Raw genomic sequence first — 26,128 nt, 5'->3', positions numbered from 1 at the left:
CTACAAACATGCTCAAGGTCTTCCCCTGGGCCATTCAGACTGTCAATAAACACTTTCCCCACACACCCCACCCCTGCCCACCCACCTCACTAATCTGAGCCATGGTCTGAGTAACCCCCATAACTCAGATAGAAAAAAAAAAGAGTCATATACTAAAATTAAAGCTACTTTCAGCTGCTCCTTTATTCACAAGGGGTCCCACAGAAGGTAGCATCCACACATTTGATTTGGGATTTTTTGTTTAATGCTGGATGCCATTCCTGATGCCACTGCAAAGGGATTTGTGTCTCTTAAGATTGAGCTATGGATCTTTTCCTCCTGTTAGGCAAACATGTAAACCACTATATAATGCAGGGACTAAAAAAGAAATCTTGCCCATGTTTATGCCTTGTACCAGGTTTTCTCCATCATGTACTGTATAAAACACACACAGAGCCTCTTGAGATAGCCTACATCACTATCTCTGGCTTTTATGCTCACATGCATCAAATACCCCCCAAAATCTGGAAGAGTTTAAGTTGCTGATGGGAAACTCTTCTTCTAGGCCAGAGGTGATCTGGAACATCCAATATCTTAAAAACAAACCACAACTCTTCTTCTTTGACATGAATGTACTCAAAGGCCGTGTTGACCGTCTTGATACAAGATGTCGCAAAAAAAGAATTAAATTAAACCACAGGAATGGTTTTGTGCACTGCAAATCATTCGGGAGCACGTATTCAGTATTTTTGTTAAAAGACTTATACTTATTCCAACCAGACTTGCGATGTAACTACTGAAGATCAAGATTTGTGTATAAAGAATAAGAAAAGCAGTTTTTCTCCCGTAGACAATGCATGTATTTCCTGGGTAAAAGACTACTTTCATCACAAAGTTACAAAAACTGCATTTTGCAGGGTTTTTCATGGCTTAGAAGTGGGTTTTGGGGGAGGGTGGTAGGGCTATGCATGTAAGCACAATCTGCCTGTGTATGTTAACAATGAATCTGTTCTGCCTCATTTAATGAAATGTAAACATTTCTCTAACATTTCTGCATTGTTGTGCTGATAAAGTGGAAAAAATAAACTGTAAAAAAATAACCTAGTGTAAGGGTGGTTGACTTGAATCCCCCCAAATAGTTTTTGTAACGAAATGAATGCATTCGATTTAATTTGAAGAGATTCACTGCTTGGGTATCATAACGGATTACATAGACTTTCCCTTGCAAAGAAAAAAAGAAACTAAATATAGCTTTCCTTGAGCTAATCATAAGCTCACACAGGTAGAAGTGCAGAGGCATGATCATTTCCAGACTATGCTGCACACTACACCTACTCATATACACAGGTACTCTTTCAAGGCCCTCATTTGACTTAGTCACTAGGCCGAAATAACTTGAACCAATCAGTGGTTTGCGTATGTTTGTCTACGTGCACATTCACACACACAGCTTCCTATAATTTTCACTCTCATGGGAAGCTATATAAAAGTACACATATGGCCACCCAGCTATGTACATTTGTGTGCTCAGTGCTGGGTGTGTTGATTGCTTTTGGTCCAAACCACACTTTACTGATGCATGCTGCTAAAATCTTATAGTCTGCTTCCACATATTACGTTGCATAGGTTTAGTGCTTTGCTCATTTGCAGTCTCATTATGCATATCACAGAAAATGAAATAGAGGGGTGGGGAGAGGGGGGCTGATAACAAGTCAAATGTTAATTAAATGGTGTTGTTTTTTATACTCCCTGGTACTTTTCAGTATTTATTCTCCGTAACTGCAGAACTCACAGTATGTACCTCAGCAATAATGATCTGGCTCCCAGTGAACAATGAAAGAATGAAAAACATTTACTTCCTGTATGACGTTGGAAATGTGTGCCACACTCTCCTTTTTCAGAGAGGAATGTGTTGCGACAGGTAAGAAATTTGAGAGCTTAGAATAAGAACATAGTATGTAGTCTAACAGAGATCTTTTTTTTTTAAATTAATTAATTGTTTTAATGCCGGGAACAAACATGGAAATATGTGTCTAGAGGGTCCCAGGTGTTCTTCCTTTTAAAGTTTCCATGGCACTGCCAAGACAGTGGAGCCTGCCAAGGTTCCAAATGTAGGGCAACATGAAACCTCAGTTTTAAACTAATGAGTCATGGTCTGGGCAAAGGTGACATCATTTCCTTTTAGCCACAGTAGGTCTGGAATCTGAACCCCCTCCTCGCCCACCCTCCAGCCTTTATTTAGCAAATCTGTGAAACTCGTCTAGAGTGGAAACAGTCACGATTAACTGATCAAAACCACTGAGTCAAAATCAAATGTGACGCAAGCAGGCTTGTCTCTTGCATCAGAGGGGTCTTGAAGTAAGCAGGCACTATGATAAGGTGATTTTACTTGTGGCATTTTAACTAGCACAAAGAAAGTAATAGGATGACAGTGTGATTTGGGTGTTTTCCCAAATGCTATTTACACTGATGCACCATAATCTAGGCCTTAAATTGCAGGGTAGCGGCACAGAAAGTAAGCATTAAGCGAGTTCTTCCACCATTGTGTCCCACCTCTTGGATAGAACATTAAGCTAAATGCCAATATGAATGGAGTCATTACTGTGCTCCGATGAAATTCTTTTGAATTTAAAAGGTGTCATGTAGCAGATTCAAATGAAAATACAAATGCCAAGAGTTCAATACCCCGAGAGCAATGGCAAGAACATTGAGGATATTCACTGAGAGACTGCAAAAATTCTGAGAATGATGCCTGTTCCTAAGAATTACATCACCCACACTGATACTGAGACTTACTGCTGATAAAGACGTATAAATTCTCTAGTGGCTTGAAAGGATAAGTGAGGGAAAGCTCTGGGAGCAGTCATGAATTATTGTTGAAATACTCCATATCTTCACAGCTGTGTGGGAGAGACATTTGGCCAGTGAAGTACAGTATGGGAGTGGATGTTGCTAAACAAGCTGCACTGAAGGACTAAACACTCACAAATCTACACAGCACTGAGTAAGTCTTGTACCCACCCTCATTTCATTATAGATAGGAACATTTATGACAAAAAATAAATGCAGATGCAGAATATGAGGCAAAAACAGAGTTTGTACAATTCTAATTCCAAGGTTGAACATCTATATTTGGTATGACCACCCTTATCTTTCTACACACCCTGAACTCTCTTAGGCATGCTCTTCTTTGGATGTTGGCTGCCTTTTTGTTCTGTTCTCTGTCAAGATGACCGCACACCGCTCCAATAATCTTGAGATCCAGGCTCTGGGGAGACCAATCTATAACTGATAGTCCTCCAATGTGTGTTTTACTGTTCCCTGACATCACTGACTGAAAGGCAACCCCAAACTGCCATGTTTCGAAGCAAAGACAGATGGACCCAGAATGCAGACACAGCCAATGAGAGCAGCTCAACAGATATATTTACAAAGACGATGATGACAAAAGAGTCTGAGAAAGGATATTTAGTCCTTACAAATTCTGAGGCAGGCGGTTAAGTAGCCAAAAACACTGCCCTTCGGCTGACTGATTTCCTGAAGAGTGGGCAGGTGGGTCAGAACAGTATCATTCCAGAATTGGGTCTACTCCATCTTACAAGTTCTCAGGGGAGGAAGCACTAGCAGGCAACGTGCCAAGTTGGGGAAGGGTTAGGAGAGTGATCAACGCAGCTGGCGGTGACGCACACACACACACACTGGGAGATTTCTTGGAATAGAAGACAAAATTAATGGTAAGTAAAGATTAAAGCAAAGGCTATTTCCTAAGAGCCTGACGTTACCACTTAAACAGTTGAAACAAAATGGCAAAAGTGAATAAGCACAGGCTTTTCCAGCTGGTGGCCACATTTTCAGAGTCTTTGGCCCAAGCAGATGCACAGCAGAGATATAGGACCAAAACTACCAAGGAAGGAAAGAAACCATGATAGAGCCTGTACTATGTTTTACAAACTGGAGCCTTTCAACGAGGTATGTTCTCCTGACCTCCATCCTATATATTGGCTACTATCTGAACCAAAGTGTCAAATTTGGTTTCTTTAGACGATAATACATTTCCCCACTGATTTTCAGGACAGTTCTTGTATAATTTGGCACATCTCAGCCTTTTCTTCCTCTTCTACTGACACTATTTCTGATGAGACTTTGGCAAATGGTTAACTGACGAACTCAAGGGCCAGATGCATCTCCCAGTTTCCAAAGTGTTTTTGAGGGCACACTGCACACCACACTGTGATCTGCCAAGTTTTCAGTTAATGGCTCTTTGGAAATCACCTTTTTTTTAACCTGTCAAACTTGTGTTATCTTTGGCATTCTCATAGGCTCAATGGAAGAAATGGGAACAAATGATGTTCTTTAAAAACACGCTCTTTGCTAAGTTATCTGTCACATGTAGACAGATCACTGGTTCATCCCTTGAATTAGCTGCCTTTTTTATGCTTGAATGATTAGGCAGGTCAGTGTTAAGTGGATTAAAAACAAACAAACAAACATTCCTTTGAAAATGCTCTGGTACAAGGACTGGACTATTGCTCAAGACCTTTTTAACAAACTACAAGAACGTCTAGCTACTTGTAACCCAAATACAAACAAATATAAAGAAATGAGTTGTGGCTCAAGACTTGTGCACAGACCTGTATATGATAATGGCACACCTTTATACAAATGCATGCCTCAGATATGTTATCTTGTTGAGTCTTGTTTTAAACTGCATAGAGAAGAAGCACTAGCCTCTGATCTGGAAGCAGAGAAGGTCTTTTTATTATATTTTAAAATGAGTTCATGTCGCTGATACCTCTTTCGACATGTGGGAGACTCAGTACAAACAAGGTCTGGTTACACAATGCAAAGTAAGACGACTCATAAGGACTCAGGAGACAAACGTTGCAGCAGCTCAGTTTCTTCCTTTGAAACATACTTTGAAACCAGATCAATCCAGATTCATTTAGACTGCCTTCAAACTGTATTAGACAGTGTTCCAGTGCATCCCGTGTGACCGCCTTCATCATGTTTCAGTTTACCATCAATTTGACTGAATATGTAAATAAACTGAACCCGCTGCTAAACATGCAGCTAAAGGAGCACTTACTATGCCAGCATGCAAGGCTTTGACAGCTGCTGGTTGTGTTCTTTGTGTTCACTTAGAACTTGTAAGGAGTCTTGCATCATTTAGGTCTGTCAGCTTGATGGGTTTCTCTGTTGTAAAACAAAATGAATTCAAAAGATGTGATTTTTAAATTTGGGAGTGTTTGCAAGCACATGGTTAGAAAATTCTCATTAAAATTCTAATTCTAAAATGCTTCACTCAACCGCTACAGTATGGTAGCTTATTTGTATCTTGCTGTGTTCTGAAGGGAGATTACAAGTGCTGTAGGTGGTCTAACAGCACAGTCAGAGTGATGTTTGTCTTTATTTATCTCTAAAGGGAAAAAATAGATGACAAAACACCCTTAGTTTATTTTAGGTCCCTTGACTTGCTTCAGTGTGGAGGGTCAACACAACAGTTTAAGCTCAGGCAAAGAAAACATTGTGAGAATTACAGTAGCAAGTTTCTTTTAAACATTATACAACTGCACATCTGGAACTGGTACCATTTGTATGTAGATGCTGTTTGGTGTTGGTTAGACTCTTAATGTTGGTTAGTATAACAAAAAAAAAGGTATTTTGAAATTATATCATCACAGGACTATCAGTGTATCTCAAGTAAATCAGATTTCCTCACAGCTGAAATGATCTGATTTAGCTGAAACTCAGTATTTGGCCACAGATATTAAATGCACAATGTCCTCCACAAGATGTCACTGTGAGAAAGACCCTGCTCCAAGTAAGAAATGCCACAATTCTCATGCAAAATAATCAGCACACTATAGGAAGAGAACAGAAAATTTTTTCCCTGCAATCGGTTTAGATTGAAACACACACACACACACACACACACACACACACACACACACACACACACACAACTAATTAAAATTTTTCTAATTTGCATTTATCAAACACTCAGCCATCAGAAATATCAAAAGCAGACTGAAGTTGCTGTCAACATCATTAACAACAAAGCAGAATTTCAAATGAAAAAGAAATATTTGATCACTGAGATGAGACGCTCTGCGTCATCCGCCTGCATCCGCTCCGCTCTCCTTCCCCCTTGTGGCTAAATCCAAAATCGGCATTAATGAAGGAGTCGCTTTAAGATTTGCAAGCATGTTTTTTTTTTCAAGTGTCTTCATCCTTACGTTTAGATTACTTTTCCCCAACAAGCTACTGAAATAAAAATAGATTTTTATAAAAGCAAAATAAGAATACATCATTTTTTACACATCCATTCATTTTATGAACAATTCAGCGATTTCGAACAATAACACCAGTTAATGTGAGTCTGCTAAGAGAGCAGGTGTTTGCCTTCACACCACAAGGGTGCGCCAGTGAGCTGCAAATGGAATTTTCAGAACTCAAAAAAAAAAAAAAAAAAAAAAAAAAAAACAAGAAAGAAAAAAAAAGAAGAGAAAATCAGTTTAAGTTTAACTAACTAACTGAGCAGGCTGGCTGTGAGCTTTTAATTGATGATGTAGGTTTTGGGTTTCCATTCATAGGGACCAAACTGGGTCATAATTTACAAACATCATTTAATAATAATAATGCTAATTCATTAGTGCAAGACCCAAGCAATCTCTTTCATCAGTTGAATAGGAGAATGCCACTGGGGCTTGAAAGCAGGTCGGCGCGGGGGGTGGGGGCAGGCAGGGAGCGAGGGTAAACAGCAGTGCACATTCTCCAGCTTAATGTGGCTGCCTGGCGGATTTCTGTGCCTTCAGTGAATTTGTGATCACAAATGAGCTTCATCTGCAAAGTATAAGTAAATGTTTTTTTATGAGACGTTGCGGATATTCTAGACTTGGTGATGTCTCTGACAAAAGAAAAAGACACAAACATAAACATAAAAAAGAAACAAAAACTCTTCAAAATGTTCTTTGTAATAAATGTAAATGCCAGACATATTTCCCATTGAAGATGCAAACGCATTTGGTGTCAGTATTTTCACAAGCAGAAGAGAGAGAGAGAGAGAGAGAGAGAGAGAGAGAGGGATAGAGACACTAAAGTGCTGTCAACAAGAATTGTTATTCAGTCCATTCTTCTTTACACGCGATCAGAGGAGACTACAAAAGTAGAAGGAGAGAAGGATGGCGATGGAGGAAGCTGGGTCTCTCTATTCCGAGTCTGTGTCCGGGGAGATATGATGTATGCCTGTAGTAGCTGTGACACTAGATGTTCTCAGGATGGCAAAGGCATAATACAATTTGAGAGATTTTTTTCTTAGTGTGGGTCCCGTATCACCAGAGGATAAGGACACTTATCTAGCAAAATTGCAGTCCTGAGAGACAACATCAGGTGGCAAAGGAACGGAATTGGCTCTCATCCTGCTCTTTGTGTCTGAAGAATGACGGCAACATAAGCACTTTGCGCGCACATTATTGAACCAGCTCGGGGACTGACTCACAGCCACGGTGAATGTTAAAAGAGAACACGAGCTGCAGACAATAAACAAAAATGAAATTATTGGCAGGGGTTAAATGATATTTTCATATTGAGGGCTTACATGATTTATTCAATAATTTCATTTAGTCTCTCTGCGGGAAAATAATAATAATAACAATTATGATTGTCAAATAATTGATCCAACGCAAAAATAGAAGTTTTTCAGCTTCTCTAACTCCTTGCAATTTGATGATTAATCTTAATTGTTTTCAGAGAGGTGGAGTCTATCCCGGCTCTCACAGGGGGAGGGCGGGGCACACACTGGAAAAACTGCGAGTCTGTTGGTGGCTGGGTCGCGTCACCGTAAGCACGCCGCATAATGCTTACCTTCACCAACGAGGTTATTAAATTATAACTGAGTTGGCGGAGAAGTGTATGGGCCAAGGAAGAACTTCTTCACTTTTGATTTCTGCCCCCGGAGAACTGTACTGCCCCCACTTGTTAAAGGCTGGAAATGCATGTAATATTTGAATCATGTGCCCAATTTCCAGAAATGCCCTAGAACAAACCCATATTGTAAACGGGATAATGGATATTATATTTTCTCTTGACACAATTTAGTTTTCACCAAATTCGGTACAGATAATCTTCAAACGAAGGCTCACAAAAGCAATCATATGGATTTCTAGTTTTCCAAAGAATTTGCCTGGGGCAGGCAATCCAAATCCAAACTGGGTCTAACTATTAAAATCAAACTAAGCACATGGACTTAGGACCACGTTTTTGAGACATTCGCATTTATTTCATACAGAATTGTATACTACATCCTCCAGTTTTCAGAATCAAATAGTATTTAAAAACAGGACTTTCTTAGTATCTGGTAAATAAAGTGTCAGAAAACAAATTGAAACAGCCTGCAAACACACAGTGTCTTTTCTGTCTCCACTTTAGTTTACTTTGCCAATTATACATTATAATCATACAATTCAATGGGATAAATGAGACTATCATTTTAAAACTATGATGTACAGACTAACTGCTGATAAAAATCATGAATTTTAATCCTGTTATTATATTGGCATTATTATTATCTATTCATTCTTCCATTCATTATTGTTATTATTGGTTAAACATTTTACAAAAACTTAGAAAATGAATGCCATAGCTGATCCAGTACATTGGAAAGTTTGTCAATGGCTTTTTACTAGATATTCAGGGTCAATTTGGTTCAGACCTTGTCTATTAAGTCATCTGGTAACAACTCAGGACATTATGCCAGTACCTCAATGTTGGAGCACATTGAATTTTGAAGGTATTTTAGACGGTCCGTCCCCTCTTGAGAGCCGTACAATGGGGAAATGCAAAAGGTGAATTAATTCAGCTGGGAATAAAAACCTTTTCAGTCCTCAAAGACACCTTTCAGTATCTCAGATAAAGTGCCACACGTGACAAAGATTATTACAGTCTTTTGTCTGTATAGCACCCATCTGATTCAACCAACAGAAGAAGAGGTTAATGTTGCCGAAATTAAAATCCCTGAATGTCATTAAGACCTTTGAGCTCTTATTTTAATTTTTCTAGAGTGGGAAGTGCAAACATTTGGTCTGATAAGACAAATAAGACCTTGCTATAACACATGCTTTTTTTCTATTCCTTTGTTTTGAATTACAACATCTCTTGGTTCTCCAGAGTAATAAAGTCAGTTTACCTGTGTGGGTGACAAAGGCATCAGTAGTGGCAACAGGGCAGCAGGTGGTATCTGGATGATGCATTTAAAAGTGTGGGTGGGTGATCATAAATTGAGCCATCACCTTTCTTCTGCCGCTGCAGGCTGCTGCCTTTAGTTCCTTATCTACCTTATTCTCATTACATGCTCCCTCGGTGTGTTTTTCCCTCCTTTCTTTGGTGAATCACAGAGGAGTGGTAAATAAGAGGGACATAGGGAGAATTTAAAAAAATTAAAAAAGCAAGGAGGGAAAGGACCTGAAATACAGGCATCCCTACCTCAACCCTACCTCCATAAACGCTGTTGTCAGTGCTGGGTGCAAGAGCAATTAATCTCAGCCAGAGGAGGGAAAAAGGAGAGATGCACAAGTACAAAAGCTATCAAGATGACAAGACTTCGTAGTGCAATTTACTAGGTTTCTTCTCCCGTCAAGGATATAAATGGATGTTAAACTTGTTATTGTGTGTTGGGAATTTATTGCCGATGTGAGCCCTGTGTTGTAATTGAGATTTTCAATGACATTTGCTTTGCAGCTGATGAGGGTATAGTAAACAATTTAGCACACACACGATGGGACACATCTGTAAGATTAGTTAGATGTTATTTAAAAAAAAAAAAAAAACTAGGAGTATTGTTGTCCTTTGAGAGTCTTGAACATTAAAATCCAGTTTCCACCGGTGAATTTCAGTGAGCTTATTTCTCTCTCTCTCGTTCCTGTTCCTTTAATGTATGCCACACTCCTGTGAGTAGCCTTTTCCGCAATAATGAATTACTGAGACATCAGCTCTACAAGGCCAACTGAAGTGACGCTACAAAGACAAGTGAAATGAGTCTTCAAGTGGTTGGCCCTCACGTGGAGAATAACATTATAATGGCCAGAGGAGAAGGAGCTTTGATGTAGCACCGTCTTCATTTTTACAACCACCAAACAATGACATAAACTAAAAGGACACTAATTATAGACAATGAACACATCAAGAAGTAATCCCTACCTCATGCGTAAGCGCTAAGTGTCGTCTTTATGGTGCATTTCAAACAATGCATTAACATTTTATGACCAAAATACTTCATTGTACACCACAATTCTGCAAACAGGCTCTGCATTATTTCCTAGCACCTACTTAGTCTTGGCCTTTAACTGCATTGTTGTTTGTGTGGCTACATTGCATACTGTCCACTCTAAATTTGGTCTTTTCATTGTCTATTATGATGAGGCTATTAGAATGTCACAGAGAAGCAGGATCAAGGTCGCTCGCTACTAAGCCGACTGTGGTTCCTCCCCATTGCATATTTAGACATGATTCGGTGGGATGCTTGTATCTAAAGAACCCAAGCACGGGATTAGACATGTACAGCACTTCTGTAACAGATGGCATGAGTGCTGTCAGTGATATTTCAAAGAAAATACAAGTCATGGACTCAGACAACTTAGCGCAACTTTACTCCTCATATCACAATGACAGCTGAGTGTGTTTTCTTTAACATTTTCGGAAGTGGTTGATGACTGCGGCATTGACTGACTATATTCACAGGACATCAAACAGGCCTTGAGTTTTTTTAAGTACAAGCAGCAAACAGACTTGACAGCAACTGGGTATGAGTAGAGGAGCAGCACATAGGTAGACAGATTGAAGACATAATATCAGTGTAGTCTCTCTCTTACTACTCTGTACTGCAGATATGTCAATGATACAAATGAGAATGGTTCTGAATTATATGGTTTTACAAACAATATTACCCAGAGGCACAAAAAGAATCCATTTCATGGGCATATGGCATTCAATTAGTTTTTTGTTTTTAATTTCACCATGCCAGTGCACTTTTGTTTCTATTGCTGGCATAAAACAAGCAAACAAACAAAGAAAAATTGCACTATCATTCACAAAAAGTTTGAGTCTTGAACACTTGGTCAAGATGTGGCACAGACAGGAATTAACGTAACACATATCAAGACCATTGTTGCAGACCAGACTGTAAAATGTAGTCAGTTCAGTAGCCCTAAATAGATCGTGTACGCATAGCACGCATGAAAAAAGAGAGAACATTATCAAGCGGGAGAATAATTACAGCTAACAAAGGAAGCAAATTTCTTATTATGTTACAATGCATGCGTTAAAGACAACTGAATGGAGAAGAGAAAAAGATGAAGGACAGATAATGTTCTTTTGTTTAGAACAACTTTATATATTTAGACTTACAGAACAGCGATGTAGCAGATTTATAAAAGCAACTTAACTTTCAGGTAAGTTAAGTTTCCTCAATATACAAAATACTGTTTATACAGAATTTGTTTCGACTGTGACATCATCAAAAGAATTAGACTGATTAAAAATAAATCTCACAAAAAAAATTTAAAAATTAAAGGCATTTTTTTAATAGCAAACTAATATTTATTGTTACATGGCAGACCAGGAAAGAAAGCATCCAGTGGGAAAAATGTATCTGACTGCAGGTTTCCCCAACTTTATAAACATTTGCATAATGACTGAAACTAGCCCAGTGAATGAACATTGGGCTGTGAGGTCAGTTTCTTGATGCAAATTGTCATGACCACTGATCAAAGACCATTGGTCAATGACATTTCATCAATGGCCATGAGTACCATTCGCAGAGATCTGGGGAATGGCTACCCTGAGGCCCCCTCCTCGATTCAGATATGGTCTTTCCCTTTTCATGTACAATGCCTCCTTGACTCCCCACTCAATTCAATAAGGTTTCCCCGGGTTCACCAAAGTTGGACAGCAGAAATCGGGAAAAACGTTGCCTGGTCTGATGAGTCTCAATTTCTGGTGTGACATTCAGATCATGGATGTAACAGTTTGGAGCAAATAAAATGAAAGCCTGCATTCATGCTGCCTTTAATCAAAAGGCTGTGGTTTCCTGTTCATATAAGCAATGAAGTGACTTGTGAGTCTATGCTGTTTGTCTTTTTGTTAAATTGTACTTTTGAGCTCATGAAGGCCTTTCTATACTCGTAGTGAAGAACGTAGAAGGAAGGAGTCTGTTTCATTATTTTTATTCATTATTTATTTAATGAAAGAATAAAAAATAGTGATTGTAATGTTGTGGATAAGAAGTTGGATTTACTGAGCTAGTACATCATATTTTGTCATGCAGCAGCACAGCAGAAATAAGACATTTTTAGAGCTAGTTGTATCTTAAATTTTCTATTAACAATTGGATCTAAAACACGAAGAGAACAAGAACTGAAACCAAAACAAGGATGCACAACACAGCGTCCTTTGGTGAGATTTTAATGTGAACAAATGGTGCTATTTACAATTTTCCAATTTTTATATCCACGAATTAAAGTAAGACTGATGAAGTTAGAATATAATCATCCAAATGCATTGCTGTATATAGCAGCTTAATCTGCTTTATATTTACTAGTCATGTTTTCTATGGAAATAAGAGGTTATCCCACAAGGCCCTGGATCAGCTGATTGGAGTCTTCCCATAATTGGGTTTATGGAAGAAGCAGTTTACTTTTTATACCGCTGAGGTACTGGATGTCCCTGGGACATGAGCAATGGAGGAAATGATGTTTACAGAAGGATCCGAGTGCCCTTCTCTCAGAGGTGCCTAACCACTTTACATTACAAAAGAGAAAAACAGCGACAGGGAAAGCTCATTATGCACCTGATATTTACCATTCAGCCAGACAATCTAACACACTGGGTTGTTTTCATAATTTTTGTTTCTGTATTTGATAAGATATGGAACACAGAGCTGACTTTTAATAAGGCACATGTACCACACTGCCTTTTCTGCTCCCCAAGAATCAACATTCCACCAGAGAGAGGCAGAAAGATGCATACCAAATAGGAAATCATTATTTCTGCCTTTCACAATGCGGAAAATGAGGGGCATAAGGTTTTTCTTTGGTAGCAGAGTAGATGGAAAACATTTTATTTAATTTTTTTTCTCTAACTTGGAGCTCAGCTCTCATATCAAATTACTGTAAGCTTCAGACAGATCGCCATGCTTTCACTTGTGCTATGTGTATTCAGATGCAGACACCCAAAACAAACTAGAAGTCTCTCATTTATATGCCATAAGGCCTATAACCTCAAGCATAACCTCAAGCACAGGCTGACTGATATATGAACAGTAAACAGTGATTTGTGTCTCTAACAGTTTTACGAACTGAGAGAAAAAAAGAAACAAATTCTAATTAATAGCTTGAACCTAATGCTTCTTTCATGTTGTGCATAAATGAGTCAGTGTCACCTGGTCTTGCCCATTAAAAAATATCATTATTTCTAATACAATGTTGGATCCTATTAATGATGCTTTTTCAAATGTTTTGGCCGATGGCAGCTCTGTGGATCCTTTTTAACAAAGTTTTCCCAAAACTTTATTCATCACTGCTGAGTTCTTTTTTCTTTATTCTTTTTTGCTGGTTTGACAGCTTCATGGTCAGACACTCAAACTTATTGGCAATATTCTCCTGTGTCCTGAGGAAATGAGCCCCTCATTTGAGTGACTGTTAAGGAATAGCTAATTAGCCTGATTGTGTTGAGCTGGGAAGTTTCTACTCTGTAATCTATGTCCATGCAGCTGACCTGACGCTGATCTATGGTCGAGTTCAGTTATGGGTGTTCCAGTTCCAGGTTTTCATCATTTCATCTGTTAAACTAAGCTTTTGCGTTAATACTATTTTCCCACTTAAATGGGTTTGAGTGATTTAGGTGACTTTGAATGTGGCATAGTTGCTGGTGCCAAATGGGCTTGTCTGAGTATTTTGAGAAACTGCTGATCTGGTAGGGTTTTCCAACCATTTCTAGGGTTTACAGAGAATGGTCAGAAAAAGAGAAAATATGCAGCTTGCAGCAGTTCTCTGGGGGAAAATGCCTTGTTGAAACCAGAGGTCCGACTGCTTTAAGCTGATAGGAGGGCAGTGGTAACTCAAAAAACAACTGCCTCCAACCAAAGCATACAACGTTGAAGCAGATGGGCTACAGCGGCAGAAGACATTTTGAATAATTAGCCCTCTGAATTGTTTCCTCGCTTGGATTTCTTTTCCTTTTCTCTGCAATTAAGTTAACTACAGTCTGCTTTACCTTTACTAATACCTCTGAAGTCCCTGCTTCAAGAATCTTAAAGAGGTGGCTCTGTTAAGTTAAAGTGCCAGTAAATTAAAACAGTAAGATTTACATTGGATCACCATATCAATAATTTTCCCACCGCTAGAACTTTAAGATATTTGTTAAGTTCTCACTTGCACTTTCCTTATACAACATTATTTTTATTTGATTTATACTTAGTTCTTATAATTATCTTGTATGAGAAATGTCAACGTTAACACAAAACACAGAAGTAACATCCATCCATCATCCTTTAACCCATCCCTCCTCTTTCGCTTATCCACTCATGAAAAACAGTTTCCAAATGTTTGTTCACCTGTGTAACATAAATGTGTGCTGCAGCGTATCAACAAAAATAAAAAATACACGTATTTGCATAACTTTTCTGCCTCAGCTAAATTATAGTGCATGCAGAACTGTTTATGCAGCAACCCCAGTTAAGGTCAAGGCTGTAATACAGCATTGGTCCAAAGTTGAGTGTATTCACATTCGGCTCGTCAGTACCAGATCATACAGCAGGTCAAAGTGCATTTCAGATTTAAATACTAAAGCTTTGTGGTTTATAATAGCTTGACTTGTAGGCCAAATTCATTTTTTCATGGGAAAAAAAAGAATCTTTTCAAGTTTCATATAAACGTTTTCTCCAGATTTGACGTGGCAATATAGACAGTAATAAATTATTTATTATTGTTGGCAGCAGATATTGTTTTACGCCACAGTTTGTAAGGGTTGAAATGAAGTTTAGCTTTATTCCCTTTCCTTTAGTAAGACAAAACCGACTACTAATAACATATATGTACGTCATACATTCATACATGCAACATTTATCATTAAAAACATTAAACATCCAGGGAATTTTGGTCATATAAAGAATTCACAGTCAATACACTATTACTGAATGTGCTTTATGAATATGCATTTATTTTTCTACCAACAGTCACCGTGCACAGAAAACAATCCACAACATGTTATTTGGAAAACTGGCTTAATGCACGTTATTTCTGCATTAATAGAACAACAAACATGGAAAGCAGGTTATTTTTAGAGGGCTAAAGGCAGAGGGATTACTGTTGGGGGTCTCGTCCACCAGCCACTCTGGCTTGCTAACAGATGGCCACTCTGTCAGACCTGGACCACGGGTCAACATTATTTGCATATCAAATCAGTCTCTGAGCAGGAGTCGCTCAGCTTGCTTTCACCTGTTCCCCTCTTCCTCAAAGACCAGTTGGAATACCTGTAAATTATGTTTTTATGTACAAAGCAGCAGACGAATAAATAGTTTATAAAAGAAAAGAACAATTCTCCTACAGCATCCATTTTTATGTGTTTCACTACATATTTCTTAGATTAGCTTCTATAATAAGCTGAATTCTAACAGTGGCTTCCAGTGGCACCAGTACAGAACAATCAGTTCATCTTGTTCTTTACTGAATGTTTTAGTGTCCTCCTCGAGCTCTGGTAAAAAAACAAAAACTGAGCGGCAATGTTCCCTCTAATTTTTCATGTGTCTGAGCGAACACACAAACTCCCTGAGCGGTCCCTTGGACCACTGCGAGCGACATCAGAGGTGTGCACAATTTTGAAAACACAACTTTTTTTTTTTATAAAGCTCTGACTTGTATTATGAGTATGAGTCTGTGGTCTGGGAGAGAGTCCTGTAACTCTCTGTCTGCAAAATACAGTAAATAATGACCGATGCTGGGCAATTAATTATATAGTTACTTGTTCAAAAAAGTTACTGAGTTTTGCAAACAAAGTTTTTTGCAGCTGTTTACCTAAAAATGCAGCCAAGGCGTTTTTTATAACAAACATTTCAAGCTATTTACAGAACAATCAGCTGTTCTGCATCAATTTGATGCCACACAAATTATTTGTGCCACTCCAAAAAATAATTTCTGTCCACTATGAGATAAAGGAGAACAACAGCCTGATACCTGCAGGCCTGACAACAGGAGATGTATCACTCCTGTAACACCCGTAACATTCAGCAGTCGCCTCATTGTTCTGACACACACAACAAAACCATTGACTACAGTACACACTAACTACACAAGATTTGCGCTAAACGTCGCAAATCTCTCACATCTCAAAACACCGCCGTCACTCCTAAAACTTCCCCCCTCCCTAAACAACTAAATGCCATGTTTTAATTGGTCGACATGGTACATTTTTCGACCAATTGGTTTTGTTTTTGCTCACAGGCGGAGAACGCTTTCGAGCATTTTCCTTATAAAACGCCGTTTTTACCGTTTCTTCCCGCAGTAAATATAAACAACGATAGTATTCAGGAAGAAAACCAAACATCAACATCTACATCAACTGTGGAATGAAATGTCCACAGTTTAAAAAAAAAAAAAGGGAAAAAAAAGCTTAACAGAATGATAATTTGTTCTGACAAATGTTAAAGTTTTCTGCAAAATGATTTCTCCTGTCTGAAAGAAAGGCCTTCAGTTGTCATGCCTCGTAACAATGATGAAAGACAAAACCTTTGCAAGGACTTAGGTGCAACATATTTTCTACCTTTTCTCCAGGATTTCTTCTCTGTCGTGGTTACGGACAATGAGGTTTGTAATGAACTCACTCACTTATCCTGCTCGCAGGGAGAGATGCCGTGCATGACTTCGTCTTCCCTTTCAGGTTTTCCTCCACTGCTTTTCACCAGCGGTGTTTGCCGGGACACAATTTGATCATATAACACCGGCTCACCTCCATAAATTAAAGCAGGGAAATGTGATTTATCTTCTTTCTCTTGCGGTTCCTTTCAGCTGACTCTCTGAAATAACAGCAAACATAAATAGGGGGTATAAAAAGGGGGCTCTGAACACTCGAGAGAGTGGATTACGCCATGAATCAGTTTATTAACGGTGGGCCATGGAGCGATGTCGGTGCGAGGGAAATTTATTCATTCATAAAGCAGTGTTTACAGCATTTATCTTCACCCGAGAGCAGGGCCCTAAAATGTAACAAAGCACACTAAGACAATGATATGGCGTGATGGATCTAGGGCTTCCTGTGTCAGGGCCGCAAGCCGACTCTGAGGTATTCCTCTGCTGCTCTAGGTTTGGAGAGGAATAACATAATCTTCGGCGCAATGAAATGGAGCGGACAATGTTACTATTGTTTCTGAATCATGACTGCATCTGGTTAACACAATATAATCCTTAGTCAGAATGACAAAATGAGAATGAATGTTGTGGGACATACACAGAAACACATATCCAAATGCATGCCTCACATGAAGAGACTCACAGACTCAAATATTCTTTCACTACAGTGGTTTCAAACCTTTTTCCACAAGCTACATCTTAATGAGCTAAACCCCTGGAGCGTACAATATGGTCAGAAGAAAACTGTTGACTTTGATTTTGGATCCAAACCATGCGTTTTTTTCTTCTTCTTCTTAAGTGAACACAGTTACTGGAGGCAGACTTTGATGTTCGCTCAAGCTTGATAGCTGACTCTGGTTAGTGCTCTTTAGTGATGGGACATTCAAAAGAGCATTAGGATGTTTGAAATTTCAAAAGATAAATGATGTCAGTGTCAGGCCACAGACTCAATCAGATTCCTAGCTCAAAAGCAGAAAAGCCAAAATACCCCAGTTCCTTTCAATGAAAGCTAAGTGCTTTATACAAAAGAGTTTGGTCTCCTATCAGAAATATAGAAACACACATTAAAAATACTCATTAAATGTAGAAATATATAGAAGGTCCTGTGTTCAATACCACCATCAGGCGGGGTCTTTCTGTGTGGAGTCTGCATGTTCTCTATGTGTTTACGTAGGTTCTCTCCAGATACTCCGGCTTCCTCCACAGTCCAGACACATGCAGTTAGTGGGGATAGGCTAATTGAAAACTTTAAATTGCCCATAGGTGTGAATGTGAATGGCTGTCTGTGTAAATGTGTTAGCCCTGCGACAGACTGGCGATTTGTCCAGGGTGCACCCTGTTTTGCCCTAAGACAGCTCGGTTAAGCCCCCCCCTCCACAAAAAAAAAAGGATAAGCAGAAGAGGATGAATGGATACTTCACACCTGAAAATAATCACCAACAAGAGCAGCTTGGTATGGCTTCTTGAAATTGTTTTTCAAGGTCAACTTTGACCTTGGCCACTAATAGTGAAGGTCAAAGTCAAGAGCTTAGCCAAGAGAAGTACTCATGTCCCCCAAGGCGTAATATCTTGTTGTGAAGTTTGAAGCTGATAATCATGTTAGGTAGCTTGAATTTATCATTTGGTTTGACGCTGACCTCAATCAAATTGTCACCAGAATTAAATCAGCTGGAACTACCATCACACAAAGTTTGCAAATGATATCTTGAAAACTGTGGATGCTAGCCTGTTAACAAACAGACAGAATGCAGCAGATATTCAGGAAACTTGGAAAGTACTGAGAGACTCAACAGATTTTAGTAGGGTTTATAAAAACATATAGGATTTGGGTGCAGAAGAAAATATACATTAACTCAGCATTCTTTTATAACACCCACTAATATCACTGCACTGTCGTGCAATCATATATATTGCAGTGAAATGATTATTTTCTCAGTAAACATTTTGAGTGATACTGTAGATCATATATTGTGGGGAGAAAAAACATCAGGTCCCTAGAGACTAGACTAGCCCCATAATGTCAAAATCTAATTGCTTGCCCGACTCCTCCGAAAGTCCACCAAGTGTACACCAAGCAAGCACAGAGATGGTAAAGGCATTTTGAGATGAAATGTTGAGCAGATGGCATCTTGTGGGTGGTACCGGCCATCTCTGATATGGGCAGTCATGCTGGGTGAGATGAAGTCTGTGGCTGATTGGTGTCTGTCTGACCCACTGGTTGGTTGATTACTAGCATCACACACACCACAGGATGCAAGCCTAGTGTTTGTGCAGTGACAGCTCCCTGAAACAATCATTTACTATGTATTGACTTCATTGGTCATCAAGAAACACAGCAGAAAAAAAAGAAAAAAAAATCAGACAGAACGGTAATCTGTGTCACATAGCTGACAGTCAGAGGCAAGTGCTACATTATGTGTCCTCCTTGTACTAAGGAGAAATTCATTTCAAAATTCCAGGCATGAAATAATCATTTGTGCTGCCTGTTTTGTAACATTTTCAGTGTTTTCACAAAGCATTTCCACTATGTCACTTTTTCTTTACTCACACAAAGGTGCCTCGGCATTGTTGCATCATTAGATCCAATTTAGTAAACCATATGACCCAGCGATATTCTTCTATAGCCTTGATAAAAATAATAGAAAGCAAATGCATTATGTCAAACAACATGTCAAAAGTGCATTAACTGTGGCCAATTTATGGGTGCAAGCCTGTATAAGCACTGAACTCTGCCTCTTTGCTCGCCAAATTACTGTCTGCAAAATGATTGCATTACACACAAAATTGCATTTTCCTCCGAGCCTCTGTATTTAACTGTAGCTGAAGTCACAACACTGGCCTGCTGTGAGTAAAATACTCAGGCTGCATCAAACTCAATTTGTCGAATTATTGCCAGATCTTTTCAAAAGGTTTTTGCCACAACAGCATTTCAGTCTTTGTAGCTCAAACAAGACCTTCCTGTGAAATACTAGAGCAGGGACAGATATTAATTCATGTATATATATATAAATAAAGACAAATGTCTTAGTGCCCTGTCCAGGGTGGACCCTGCCTTTCACCCAGTGTCAGCTGGAAAAGGCTACGGCCCAGCAACCTTGAATTAGGTAAGTACATTTTAAAAAATTGATAGTTGCATCTAAAGATACATAAGAACAAACTTGTTGTAGGTCTCTTTGTCACTAGTTATTCTTTAAGCCTATGAGTAACACACACAAACTGTAAAGTGATTCCAAGTAAAACTTTAGTGAATAGTTATTTTAAAGAAGAACAAAATAATAACGCTAAAAAATTGCTAATAATCTGATGATTGATGTTACTTTGTTTCCATTCATTATAATATGAAATATTAAAATAATAAATTAGCACTGCTGCCTCACAGCAAGAAGGCCCTGGGTTTGAATCAACCATCTGTGCAGAGTTCGCATGTTCTCCCTGTGTTTGCATGGGTTCACTATGGGTATTTGGGCTTCCCCCCTAAGTCTAAAGACATGCAGTTAGTGAGGTTAGGCTAACTGATTATTCTAAACTGTCTGTAGGTGAGAATGTGAGTGTGAATTGGTTTCTTGCCCCACAACAGGCTGGCAATCTATCTGGGATGTACCCTGCCTCTAGCCCCATGGCAGCTGGGATGGTCTCCAGCCCCTCCAGTTACCCTGAAATGAATAAGGGGAAGAATATGGATGAGTGGATAAAGGAGCCAGCTAAGGTGGTTCTGGAATGCCTCCAGAGGGCCTCCTAGGTGAGGTGTTTTTGGGCATGTCCGACTAGAAGGACGCCCCAGTGCAGATCCAGGGCACTTTGGAGAAATCACATTTCTTGTCTGGCTTGGGAACGCCAATTAATTATTTTCGCAGTGATGTATTTGTCTTTGATATATTGTTTATGAAAAATCTAGGGTGGGTGGATAGAAAAAAATACTGGCCTCATTAGTTATCTTGGTCAAATGCTAGTCCTTGTGGAAGCAACTCTTGGAATGAATCCAAGCAGTTATTTTGATGTCACGCTCTAAATTACTCTACTTCCAATGATCAGATAGACATAACATACCGTGTGGCACCGATGAGTCTTAATACTATACAAGCAAACAATTTTGCAAGGCTACATCTTCCCAGCTTTAATATCGGCTCAATATAGATTTCCAACGTGCAAAGCGTCACCACTAATCCCACAGGAGCACTAAACAGTCGCCATGCTAAATGTATTGAAGACTGTGAGGTAGTTCAGGCAGGCTATGATGAACTGAATCATACACACTAGCACTCCCGAGCCTCCTCATGCCACAAACACACATTCCTAATCTGCTGTTCGATTTAAGCTGCAGAATTTCCTATCCCTATGGTATATCAACGCCCTGCACTCCCTATGCAACACTGCCTGCTATTCCAACTCCTCCACCAACACCGTCTCTACTTTTAGGCTCTAGAGGGATATTTACTCACTATTCCCCAATTTCTGTGTGTATTATATTTACAGGGAGCAATGAGCTTGGAGGCTAGATGTCAAATTGTATACTGCTGCTTTAATAAATCAACAAATCAAAAAGAATAGGTTAAAAATAATTGTATTTTTATTACAACACTTAGAGAGCTGCATTTTAGCCAGCATTTTAGACTTCGTAGATAGATTTCTATCCAGGATTATTTGACTGCCATGGCTTACAGTGGCAATGGTAGGCTCCTTAAATTAAGCAAAGACTTTACAGTGTCTGATTTAATCTTTTAATCTTTCATGAGATAAATATCTTTAAGTTAAATACTGTAGTTGATATTCACCTTAAAAAAAAGCCTTGAAATGCAGCACATTGTTGTTTGGCACTCCAGCTGTTACTGCTGTTTTTGTCCCACTAAACAGCGAGGCCCCACTTGGCTCCCAGCATCTCATTTCTCCTCCTTCATTACTGGAGCGCAGAATATTGATGCACGTCAGATTTTGCTGCATTCTGTCGATACGAGACAGGAGAATGGAAAAAACAAAATTCTAACACACAAGGAATATCCCCAGATAACCTGGGAATAGCCGCTGTAGCGACATGGCTGTCAATTATCAACATCACAAACAGCATGTTTATCCCAACGCACCTCACCAGCACCTGAGCAGACTGGTTGACCATGTGTGGGATTCAAGTAAACAAAGGTTTGACTCGGTACAGTTTGATCATGTTTGATATTTTGCTTTGTTGTCCACTTATAGTGTATGAAGGCAGAAGTGTGATATTTTTATTGGGATAAGTCTGCTTTATCTCCATGATGGTTAATAACTGCTAATTTTTTTTCTGCTATTAGTGAAAACACTGAGTGTCGTATAATAATAATAATAATAATAATAATAATAATAATAATAATGCATTTTATTTGAGGGCGCCTTTCAGAAACCCAAATCTAAATGAACATATGTAGATGTTCATATGTTCATTTAGATTTGATGGGGCAATGGTAAACACTGTATTACATACAAGTGAGAGACTTCTCTATTTCAATAAGCCTACATGCTTAAGTGTGCGTTTGTCTGTAAGCCTCTGTTGGGGTTTTTTATAAAGCAGCTGTGGCCAAGACTAGCTGTTGCTAGGAGGCATATGAGACAGCTGCATATGGTGGGGAAAGGCACAAGCCAGCGGGCGGGCAGCAAAGAGGCAGAGAGTGACATGGGGCCATTATGAGCCAGTGGCTACTTATGTCACGGAGCAGAGTTCCTGCTCGGCATACATCACATAAGTGGACAAAAACAAGAAGGAAAGGACATGCATGTGTATGTTCCAGAGCAAAGTACTGAGAAAGAAAGAAAACTACTTTCACAAGTAGCACCTTTCAAGCTTATAATACATGGTGACTTTTCCGATGTCCTAATTTAAAAGCATGTCGTTGACAACATGACCACAAGATTCAATCTAAAAAGCACAGAATTAAAAGTTAAAGCTACATCTTGCCAGCAATTTTGACTACAGCTGATCAACTAAAATCATCACCATGCATTTGCATGTTTTAGCCGACCAGTTAATTGCAGTTTTCATCTACATGTATATCCCTCCTGACTTCTTTTGGGTCAGCATTTTACCCTGTAAGACATTTCTGTGAAAATGTTGACACAAACACAAAAAAGATTTTTGGTACCAGACACTTTTTTTTTTTTTTTTACAGCTGTCACATTTAAGGCGGTTTGGAATACCTGCAAGTAAAGAGTCAGTGAGCGATCAATGCACCATCAGCTTTTTTGTTTGACAACAAAGAGTTTTAATTAACTAAAACTGTTAATGAATTAATTACATTTGCATTGATGAGACAGCAAACAATAACTTGCACACTGAAAAGAAAGCCATTATTTGGATACCTGTTGGCTACAAAAGAAGCACTGGCAAGGCAGTCTGAGATTTATGGTCCTGTTCTCATATCCATTTGTGTAGGTCTTGTGTAGTTATATAGCGATGCAGCTATTCAAAGAGCTAATGGTGTATTACCCACCGGTGATGGCATTATGTGTTGAATGCTGTTGAGCCAAAAGGTTTACATGAATAGGAAAGAGTACATCAGTGACAGTCATGAAGTGAAGGAAAGAACAGAACAGTAATAATAATAGTAATAATAATAATAATAATCATGTAACACCAATTCTTTGGAACTCATTATGCTTGTTTGTTAGTACAAATGATAAATTTGAAACCGACATTTTTCTGGAACAGCAAAAGGATATATTACCACTTGAAATAAAAATATAAAGATGTCTTATTACTCTCAAGTTCCAGTTCAGTTTTATTTTACCTACAGTTAGTTGAAACTGTGAAATATCTACCTTAATTAATATGATTATCATTAGCATCAGTAGTTCTACTCGTGTACCTGAAAAAAATGTTGGTAAGAAATAGTAACAAAGTTTGTCCATGATGTGATAAAAAGCAATCACTTCAAAGTTATGTGGAGCTTACAGTTGGATAACTACATTATTCAAATTTAACAACAATCCCATTTTGGTATTTAGCGATGTTGTTTAGTGAAACTGAACCAACAGATTAAGTGTATTTCTCTAGGCAGCCAAAGCAGCTGTGAAAACAATGCCGTCTTGGAGTCACAGATTGGTATTCTAAAGACCATGAAGGCAAGAAAGGGTGGAAACATAAGCGGGGTGCTTAAGTGTTCCCTCCTGCAGTGATGCTCTTGATTTGTCCGTGGCCTTTTGCACAGATGAAGCATAAAACACTGTCCATGGTGCTGAATTCTATCATCCCCGTGTGCGCACCCTTGACAACCATTAGTTACAATAGCATCTGAGGCCTTCTGGATTATAGGTGTGATCTTACCATTTAGTGAGCTTTGCAAGTGTGGGAGATGTACTCTTATTTAGCTTTAGAAAGTGCACAAAGTCAAAAAAAATTGAAGGTTATTTAAGTTCTTTAAGCTGCTGCATCTTAAAAGCACTCATTTTGTTTCATTTGGAGGTCTTTCAGTGAGAAGCATACCAGTCCGCATCTGGTGCTAGATTATTTGCATGAAGCATTAAAGAAGGGCAGCACTATTATACCTGTTCACCTGACCTTGTGCTAAGAAAAAGGTGAAAAACAGAATCTTTATGTGTGCATCCATAAATTCAAACTACCCTGCTGAAATAGTGTTAAGTGTGCTTTGTAGGCAACCATTTACTTTAGTTTGAGGCTGATCACACTGGGTTAATGCCTTACGGTGATTTAGTTTATGGTGATTATATTTACGGCTCTGCCAGAAACATAAAATGCATCACTTCCTGTGCACCCGGGGATTGAGAACATCAAAGACTTTCCTGAGGGTTTTGGCAAGCTATGTGCACAATGCTCAACTCTATTTGAATTTTTATTATTGAACCTGTTTCTCAGAGAAGATACAAACAGGTGAAGACGGTTCAAAGAATATATTATACTCTCAAATTAGTACTAGTCTTTTTTTTCCTCACAGATGCATGCATTTCATGTAGAACCATCCTGTTTCTGTAAATAAGTGACATAAATGTGCACATGTATGTGTAGTTCTCTCTTATTCATATTGCTGCATGTGGAGATAAACAAAAAGTGATTCAACGCACTTGTTCTTGTGAATAGCAGAGGAGACTATGCATACAGCTATTGTCCAGGCCCCTTGTAGCAGCACTGAGTATACATTTCTAATGTAATGTTTTTTTTAAAGCTATGCTCAAACTCTGCCAGGGATTCTGCACAAAAAGCTTCAGCAGTGCTGAATGCGCTTGCATATATTACTTGCTAAGCATTCATATACAAATCCCTAATCCTCTCTGAAAGTCATGTAGTGTTCACGAACCTTCTCCCTACAGTTATATTGCTAGCTTGCTATAGTTCTACAAGCTGATCTCATCCAAGGACCTTATTAACTACTTGTGAAGGGTCTTATACCGGGGTCTTCCCTCTAGAGTCTTGATTAGGCTAATAAAGCATATCCACAGGCATGTACCGCACAGTGATTTGGCCAATTAGGAAGGTGACAAACCCTGGACGTAATCTCTATGCAGACACTCAGAATCTCACGTTATGATAATGACGCGAGGGGAGAATCTTGAAAAAATGGCCAGATACAGCAATGTGCAATACATTACTACATCCTCCTTTCGTACTGTTGTACCAGGCAGGATACAGCTCTGGAAGTGCCTGCACATCATAAGGTGACAGTGCTTGGATGGAACTCTCTGTGTCTGTGAGAAAAACAAAGATACACACACACATACACTCGCACACACACACACACACACACACACACACACACACACACGTTCTGTTGACAGTGTTTTGGTCCTGATGAAGAAGTTGCGCTTTACCCAAGGCCTAAAGATATTTGCATTGTGGTGTCTACACAGGCTCCTCAATTTCTAAGCTACAGCTTTTGCAACTTTAATCAGCAAATGACATGCTAAAGGCGATTATGTTACAAAATGTCAATTATTATATCAGGTATAATAGTTGCCAAGTGTCTCCTAAGGCATACATCTGATGATAGGATTTTCTTTCTTCATACTTAATATTTTCAAGCAGGTATATTCTCAAGCTGCCAAGACAATTAAGAGAAAACAAAAACAAGACGGCGTATTGATCCCAAACGGCGGGGTGATGTTTGCAGCATGTGGAAGCATGTTTGCCAAGCACTTAGAAGCAGGTAGATTTGAGATGAAGGAAAGGAACATTTTATTAAACTGTGACAGCCTGATATCACAAAGCCAAAACGGAGCATGCAAAGCTGACACCGCCTCTTAAAGATAATCACCAATCCCACCTTAAGATGAATATT

The sequence above is a fragment of the Aulonocara stuartgranti genome, assembly GCF_965226115.1.
Source record: "Aulonocara stuartgranti genome assembly, chromosome: 9".
In the NCBI taxonomy this organism is placed as follows: Eukaryota; Metazoa; Chordata; class Actinopteri; order Cichliformes; family Cichlidae; genus Aulonocara; species Aulonocara stuartgranti.
This window is presented reverse-complemented; position numbering follows the sequence as displayed.